Below are 9501 nucleotides of genomic sequence, written 5' to 3' on the forward strand. Positions count from 1 at the left end.
CAGATCCTCGTCCAATGGAAAGGTTACCCGAAGAGTTTTGACTCTTGGGAACCGATCGATACCCTACGTATTGATGTGCCCGGCTTGGTGGCTGCCTATGAAAAGAGAAAGCTGAGGCCTCTTCGCTAGTCTCAAATGGACTAGCAGAAGTAGCGTTGTGAGAAGAAACAGGGGATACAGTACCGCCCATGATTTCTTTCACGCGCAAGCGGGCGAAATTAATTCGCTGCGACCGCTGTTTCATCGCATCGGAATGCGGATGAATGCGGCGCAGGAATTCCGCCTCGTATTGGTCGGGCGTTTCATTTGAACGCAACACGACCGGGATCAGGAAAATACAACCAAGCGATTTTCCTGAGCCCTCCATGATTTAAAGACGCCATAATAATTATGTGCGTCTACAAGAGCGCGCTCTAGGAGCGACGCTCTTGGCCCGTTTAAACGAGGCCATTTAGATGGAGGGGGCATCTTTGGAATGCCACCCGTCACATAGCCACGTTCAAAACGACTGGCTTGTGACATCGACTGAGCACGTTCACGTGTCGTCGGCGGAGCTTTAGGCTCCGAATCCTCTATGTCAGAACCATTATGAATTATGGTCTGAGCATAAGGCGTTGTAGTTATACCCAACGGAGAAGCGGTTGCGCTTTTATGGGCAGCGCTCTCATTGTCTGTCGCTGCGCTATCCAGCGCAGACGACGAGACAGCATTCGTAAATGCTGCTGTCTCCATGTTGTGAGCCATGAGAGAAGTTTGGATGGGCAATAATGCACCATCATCCCTCCTCATGAGCTCGTTGTCCGCATCACTACTATGAGGTGACGGCAACGGTGTCGACTCATTGTAGTCGACAATGAGCGACGGATCAACATCTTCACTGTTCCAGTGGGATGGATCCTTTAGCCCTGTTAACGCGACAGCCGCAGTGGCTGTCTGCGTTCCGACTAAGGCATTAGACGCGGCCGGCGAATTAATGCGGCGCGTGCGCTTAGTGCGAGGTTGAGTGGGCGTCTTTGCAGACAATCCACCAACGTGGCCCCTTTTAGGTGGCATCTTTGGCGCCGTGTATGGAAACACAGGTCGCTAGAGTGATTGAGAGAACTAGCGGCGCGTAAAGCTGCTCGCAGTTCCTCGCTCCTCTGTGACGAGTTTAAAATGTGAATTCGTTCTTTAAGGGGGGATGATGTAACGGGCTTAAGTTGCATTAATGTTACACAGTCCCCGTTAAGTACACTTGGTGTACTTAAGGTGATGGTCAATTACTGAATAATAGTTAAATAGACCCAGCACTCGGGTGTGGTTCAAATTTGTGACCAACCCTTCTGCATGTGATGCTCATAGGTGCATTCACATTACCAGGGATGACGACTAGCGTCATCCGTTACGCGAGGTATCTAGAAAGATACGCTCGCAATACATATTAGGTGTTATCTATAGAGATGGCATTTTGATTGGTAAAAGTAGGTATTTATATTTAATGCGATTAAATATAAATCAGTCTGAAAACTACTTCCTACTTGGTAAGTGCGCACGAGGAGCCGGGTTACCGCTCCCGTGACGACACTTAACCATAAAACTTAGTGCGTTGTGTGAGGTCGCTAACGCGCCCACCGCAACTACTTTACTGCACGCAAGAGAAGCTGGTTTAAATCGCTTCCTCGTTGTGCTAGGGTGTGTGTCTAAGTAGAGCGTGGCCGCATTACGACGTCGCCTACAGTTGATATGCATCAACTTTCGCAACTCTTCAATATTGTGCGTATCTAGCGCCTTAGTGAGTAAATCACCTAGCATCAGCTCGTTTTTCACATAATAGGCTGAAATTACCCCTCTTTTAGCATAATCGCACGAAAACTTGATCCGCACATCGATATGCTTGGCTTTTGTCGACGATGCTTCACCCGTAAGTTGGCTTATGCTGCTTCGTTGTCCACGTGCATAACCATAGGCAAGGCTGGCTTCAAACCAATTTCCATAAACATTTCACGCACGCCCAATAGGTCCATTGCGACTTCCGAAGCTGCTACAAATTGGGCTTCCATTGTTGGTGAAGCAACCCCTCCTTGTTTTTTGGACTTCCAATCAATAGCCATACCGTTAAGGAGTATAATGACTCTGGTAAGCGACTGCTTGCGATCTTGTTCATCGGCTGCGAAGTCAGCGTCACTGTACGACTCCAAATATATGCCGGTGTACTTCCCTTGATTCGATTTCATTTCTAGCTTTTAAGCCTTGATTCTCTTTAGGTACCTGACGATCCTTTTCGCAAGCTTCCAGTCTTGTAGGCTCGGCTTGTGTGTCTGTCTCGTAGCTTTGTGAACCGCGAAAGCAATATCAGGTCTAGTACACTTCGAGATCCACAATAAAGACCCAACAAGTGATTGAAAATCTTAATTGTCGTTCCCCCATCCTTGGGTGAGCTTTGAGAAAGATGGCATCACTCGTTGCTACTTCGTAGCAGTCGGCGCCAATCGGTGTGCGCGTGGGTTCGCTTCCAGCATTCCATGCTCATGCAAAATATCCGTGATAGTCTCTTCCTGATATAGGGTATAACCTTGAGCATCTTCGAGTTTCACTCGCATTCCTAGGACCTTGCTAACTTGACCCAGATCTTTGATGGATAAACTCTTCAATCGATCTTCTACAGCCCTGTAGCCAGAAGATCATCGACATATACACCTACAACAACAATACCAATATTGTCGCATTTCCAATATAGACACATGTCCGAGATGCATTGCCGAAACGTTGCTTCTTTCAGTTTTTGATGTAGCAATTGGTTCCACAGACGCCCGGCTTTTTTCAAGCCGTACAAACTTTTTCGTAATTCCAATACAACTTCTTGTTTGTCTTTGGCGCCCATTCAGAACCCTGTATTATCGACTGCTGTACGTGGATATATATATTTAATCCTGGCTCTTTATCCGCCTTAACGTAAGCATTCGGAATGTATCCATGCTTGGCTGGAACCCCCAAGTGGCCGCCAATGCCAGTAACACTTTAACTGTTGTCATATCCATAACAGCAGCAGAAGTGAATTCATAATTAATTTCGTACACCTGCTCGTTACTACATGCCACAAGCCTGGCCTCTAATCGCTCGATGTCTCCATTAGTATCAGGCTTCGTATTGTGCACCCATTTAGTGTGTAAGGGTTACTGTGGGGCGGTCGCTTCATCAATACTCACACCCTATTATCTCCCAATGCCTTCAATTCTTCAGTCATTGCTATCTTCTACCCTTCGCATTTCGAACTTTTCATGGCTTCACCATAATGCTTAGGGTCCCTTTCATAGACATGGGCAACGACTTGCGCAGGTCGCATTGGCTCCTCCCGAGCCTGTATTACTTCATTTGTCCTGGCTTTACTTCTAAATTGATGCACATCCCTTTTCCAGGTCTTAGTCTTTTTAACACCTGTCTTGATCTTGGGTTTCGAATGGGATACTTCTTCCCCTTATCTTCAAAAGCCGATGTTCTTTGAAGTTGATTATTTTGGCCGTGTTCAAAGTTTCAATATTCTGCACGTGTTGTGTAACCGTGACCTTATTGGCTTTCTGTATAAAAACCCTGAAACCCTTGACATCGTCACTTTTTTAATGATAATTCCTACCTGAGGTCATTGTGCTAGTGAATTTTTGCCTGGGTTTCGATACACGGTACACACGGAATCGAAGGCCACAATGTCCCGTAAATCTGACACTTGGTTTGTTAGAACTTCAATTAATGTTGCCCGTTTTGCATTTGCACTCGTAGGACTACGACTTAAAATGTAGGCGGCGTATTCTACGGCATCCTCCCAAAATGTTAAAGGTAACCGACTAGCGAATATCATTGACCTCGCCATGTTTAAAATCGTCCTTCGCATACGCTCTGCTTTGCCATTCGAAGCTTGATTGCGAGATTAGCTGACTTGACGAGCTACTCCAATGGATCTGCAAAATAAATCCACATTTTCGGATTCGCCACCTCCATCTATACGCAATACGTGAATCTTATGTTCAAATCTCCTTTCGAAAAGCGCTAAGAAGCGTTCAAACTTCTTTGCTGCCTTATCCTTTGTTGGTGCCAAGAACACCCTGCAATAGTTGGATTTGTGATCGATAAAGTTGATTAGGTAACAATTTCCAAGCCTGTCCTTAGGCGTCATAGGACCCTTTTAATCTGAACAGGCTCTCGCCATCCCAATGCAATCTATTGGGGAGTTGATACCTGTGTCTTTTTTTCGACTAGGCGTTTTTGGTCTGCTTCCCTTGAGCACACGAAATTCATCTTTGTCTTGAGAAGCTCGTAACCACAATTCCAGAATCTGGTTCCTTTGCCATACTTTATATGGTGTCATACGAAAGATGACCCAACCTTTGGTGAAAATGATACAATGTACCACTTTGGATGTCGATCCTGGGTGACTTTGATCCTTTAGCAAGCACCGCGGTTATCACTTCTTTTGAGGCCCTTAAAAATTTTCGCAGTGTCCACCACCTGCACGTAAAGCACATTCTGTTTTACGTCGATGTCGAATATCACCATTCCATCTGACCTTCGTGTCAAGGTGCGAGAATTACCGATAAACCCAAGACTAAAACCTTTACACTCGAGCGGTTCCCAAGAGTCAAAACTCTTCGGGTAACCTTTCCATCATTTAAGTCCTGCGGTGAATAAAGAAGCCTGGACAGAAGCAGAAGACAAACTTCTTTCTTGGCATTGCAAGACGAAAATTAGCCCTTTAACATCCTCCGAGTCTTCTGATCGTGGACACTTTCGTCCATCGATGAGCTGCTGTGAACCCGTTCGTCCTTAGGAAATACTTTTGCCCACCAAATATAGGCATTCATGGTGGCAAGTTTTACCAACGCTACAATAAGTGATGCAGAGGATACATGACACGTTCAAGACAACAAAGGAAAGCGAGAACCGTATTTTGTACTAAGGCTCACAATTTATTATTGGACGTAAGTAGAAAAGTAACTCGGAATATCTATTGAGCCTGCATTACTACTGTAACTCGGTCCGTGTTAATGTTTTTTGAAAGCTCGGAAGCCACGTATACCTCGGTAAGTGTGATTTGTTTCTCACGTTCATGAGACATCACCGTCAAAACCACAGTTTCGACTTGAGTGAGTCGGATTATCTCGCCATCCGCCCAATTGACACGGCTTAAGATTTTTTAATCAAGATTCGTCATTTACGAGATGTCTGCTAGACCCGCTGTCTAGTATCCAGGCATCTGAACTCAAGCTTTCAGTAATATCGTTTGAGTTATCAAAATCGTTGCGGTTTCGTCTGGCCTTCTGAATCGCCAAAACTATATATTCGGCTGATTTTCCGTGTCGGCCGTTATTTCAAAGTTCTTGTTTAGATTTGCAGTCGGATTTCTCGTGTCCGAATTTACCGCAATTATAACACGTGCGGGTTTCCTTGCACCCCATCTTATTTTCAATGTTGACCACCACCTCTTTTCCAAAATGTCGGCCCGATCGAGATTCGAGCTCGATCGCTTGGGCGAAATGAGCCAATTCCTCAGCTTGAACCAAAAAAAATGATTCTCTGGGTTGAGTACTTGGCCATTAAATGGTAGCCAAATTTGAGGAGGCGAATCGAGGCGAATCTGACAATATTGTTCAGTACGTGTTGCGTTCTGCCCCCTGCTACATTGCTTACAGCCACCAGTATATAAAAGGCTCAGGCCAAGACCGCCTTGTCTTAATCAGCAGTTTTGTTGTCTTGAACGGTCCATGTATCCTCTGCATCACGTATTGTAGAGTTGTAAAACCTTGCCACCATGAATCCACTTATTTGCTAGAATATCTTTCGGCAGTGCTCGTAAGATATTGTCCGCAAAACGTCAATTTTGACACTTTCAATTTTAAGAAATCCACATGATTCTTGAGCCATGTCAACCTGTCTCCAAACGTCTTTCCCTACTACAAAAAACTGAACCCAGACCCGCATATACTTCGGTCCCTCAAATTTTCGAATAGCCAACTTTCGTTGTCTGGCATCCGGGGTCCTGTAACTTACCCATCAAGTTAGTGAATTGATGGGCTTACATCGTTTATTGTGAAAAAATTAGAGTGTTTAAGCCAGGCGTTTGCTCATTTGAATACATAAGCATGGAATAATAAGATATGACTTTGTTAAACAGCGGTGACGTTCACTGAATTGGCACTGGAGGGCTTTGAGTTGATACGAAGAAAATTGCACAGGGGTTTAAGGGAATTCTAGTTCCCTCTGTGCCACCCTAGCTCGTGCCCTTGGATGATAACGATTTTGGTCACCCAACATTTCATTTCGTCCCCTCATCAAGGAATCATCCAAGGCATCGCGGTGTAGTCGATCAGCGAAATCTGCACCTAGTTAACATCCCACTTTCAACCGCACCTCTTAACCCTCCATCCTATGCCAACCTGGATTGAGAAGCTTCTATCTTCTTCATTCGATCATCCACCCCAGTAAGAATATTCATCATCTCAAAAAGCGCCTCCCATTCAACAGGTTCTGAGCCCAACTACCAACTCGCCTGCAAGTGATGTCGAACTTCCGACAACTTTTAGTCACGTAAGGGCTAGGTCGGAATCGGCAACAGCCATACCACCTCATACCTTTGAAAGGAATTCGAAAACATGTCGCTTACGAACGAAGTAGTAAATGGAAAACCAATATGTATTATCTTAATTCTACTTGTACATCACTAATTAGTCTGTTTTAAATTACTTAATAAGAGTTATTTAGTATCTGGAACATCATAGAACATGCGACAGTGTTACCTAGGTGAGAAGTGAGCCCTTAACTTGCACTCAATGTACCTTCTTTGTATATATCTTGAAAAGTCGCATTACGCACTTTCTCTGCGCGTGACGTGAAACGTCAACCTATGCACATTATTTGTGCATATTTCAACAAAGTCGTGTTCGCAGGTCGAAAGGGCCATTCTCCCACAATAGCTGATGCTTCGAACGCCGACGATGATTGTAATGGGGCGTCCCGCTTCAGAAATATTATCCCTAAAAGACGAAATAAATAAAGAAGTACATAATTAAGGAAATCGTTTTTCTTCACCTTTTCTTTAATCAGCTTCTAGTTCAATAGTTCTAACGGGGTTTATCGCTACATAACATTAACACTTAAAGGTTGTTAATTAATATATTATCTAAAAGGTAGATAATATTTAGGGGATATTACTTTAAATAGTAATATTTAGAATTCTTATCCATAAATAGGTAAAGACCATTATATCTATTTAATCCGCAGACTAATCAACTGCAGATGTAAACAAAAGAGAGAGACAGATAAGATAAGATTTCAATTGCATGTTAAGTATTAGTTTATAATTAAGTTGACATTTACGAAGATAGAACACCAGAAACTTAATTATATTAATACAGTTTTCATTTTACCGTCTTAAGCTCGTTACCTTAAAGAGAAGTCTTCCTCTGCACGTACTAGTGTACGTGGAATAACGTAAGGCACCACTCGCATCTGAAGCAGTGCGAAGTGGACTTGTACTGAAATAGTACAAGTCGTAGTGCCCCGATACACCTGGTAGCACTATATAGTCCGTCCAAGGACGACATTTCCTTCATTTAACATAAACATGTTAGATGATTGGGAATACGCATCACATTGCCCGTGAAAGCTACTCCTTTATACGTGACATAGAAAGGAGTGCGGTGGAACGAATGAGTTCGACCGTAGAAAACGATGCAATCTTGGCCATGCTGTCCAATTTGGACAGAGATGCCCTCCATTCAGCCATCGCCAAGTTCATACAACATGACTTCACGAGGTGAAGGAGAACGTAGTCTTGCTGAATCAGCAAGGCTCTCAACAGGCAGAACTGTTGAGGTTACAACAGGAACAGACCCCTGTACCTGGCTGACACAAACGCGTCGTCCCGAAACCTTGAAGATTGACATCTCTAAGTACAGGGAGTCGAAGGAGACTCCCTGTTGAGATGATTTGTCGAGTTGGACGATGCCATAAGGGCACGTCACATCGTCGACGAGCAAATGCAAGTCGCATTCGCTCAATCAAATTTGGCAGGTCGTGCCAAAACTTGGGCATTGGGCCTTAAGTTGCGCGACCCATACGTCTTTAGGTCGTTAGAGGCTTTTAAAGCCCGGCTTAAACAGACGTTTGAACCGACAAGGGCTGAGATCAGAGCTCGTTCAGAGCATCTGAAACTAGTCCATGAACACACGTTGATTACGGTATTCATGCAAGGTCTTACGGATGGTCCCGTAAAGACCCACATGTTCCGCTTGGAACTGGATACGTGGAACCGGAGGACTTTAGCTTGAGACAGGCTCAAGCTAGTTCGTCATTGTATCGCTCTCCAAGACGACACGAGTTAGGAGGTCCAGAGCCCCTGGACCTCTCTTACGTCGAAAGCGAGAGACCTCGCTTTTCGAGCAATAGGCGATAGCAGAAATGCCATCGCTGCCAAAAATTAGGACACTACGCTCATGAGTGTAGTGCCCCACGCCCAGCACCGAAAGGAACTGAACATAATTTTGGACCGTATGCCAAAAAGGGCAACGGTCGCGGGTCCGACGTTGTTGCGAAATCGCAACAACGAGGCGGACCGCCAAAAAACGGTCGGGATCAGTAGGGGCGCAACGCCCTACTGATCCAGCAACCTCAAGAGAATTTGCGAATCTCTTGACTAAAGTTGCTCCAGACACACAATCATTATGTGTCTCTGCACCTGGTGATGAGGTATCCCTCATCACCTTGAAGTTGAAAGTGACAAATGATTTGTCACTCAGAGCCCTAGTGGACTGCGGAGCGTCGAATAACTTTATTCGTCGCCAGTCACTAGAGGGTCGTAGGCTCAAATATGTTGAGCGCGACATCCCTCCAACGAGGATGACGGTGCGTCTAGCGACAGGCGCATCGATAACAGTAATGAAACGCGTAGTGAAATTTCACTACACGTTAAGAGATTTACAGTATGATGATGATTTCATCGTACTGGATTTGGATGACAAATTTGATGTCATCCTAGGTTTACCTTGGCTCAGAAAATACGAGCCAAGGATCAGCTGGCAGCATCGATCCGTAAAGATGCCTGCCACTTGTTCATCAGATGGCCATCTGATGAACGTCTTGGAGCGTCCACAAGCGTGTGGATGTACTACGAGTGAGTGCGATGGCCTCACTTGTGGTACGGTCGTTAGTACAACCGCACAAGATCACAATGTGATTACCAATCACAATGTGGAGTCAGCTGCCGGCGGCTGTGTTAATGCACAGGCAGCGCCGAAGGTCCACCACTCGAAAAGGTCGAGTGGATTGGGACATGAATGTACGCTTAGTGGGCGACATTCAAGGAGTATACCGGTTGCCCAGAAAGGACAACACGATGATCCAAGGTCGAGTAGAGAGTCGACCGTAGTGGACCCGACTGTGATAGCGCAATCACACTCGGAAGACGTTGAGGGAAGAGGTCCCCACGTATTTGAGGAGAAATCCCCTCAAATGGTAGAAGTTACTAGACTTCTA

The sequence above is a fragment of the Bremia lactucae genome, linkage group LG18 (genome assembly GCF_004359215.1).
Source record: "Bremia lactucae strain SF5 linkage group LG18, whole genome shotgun sequence".
NCBI lineage: Eukaryota > Oomycota > Peronosporomycetes > Peronosporales > Peronosporaceae > Bremia > Bremia lactucae.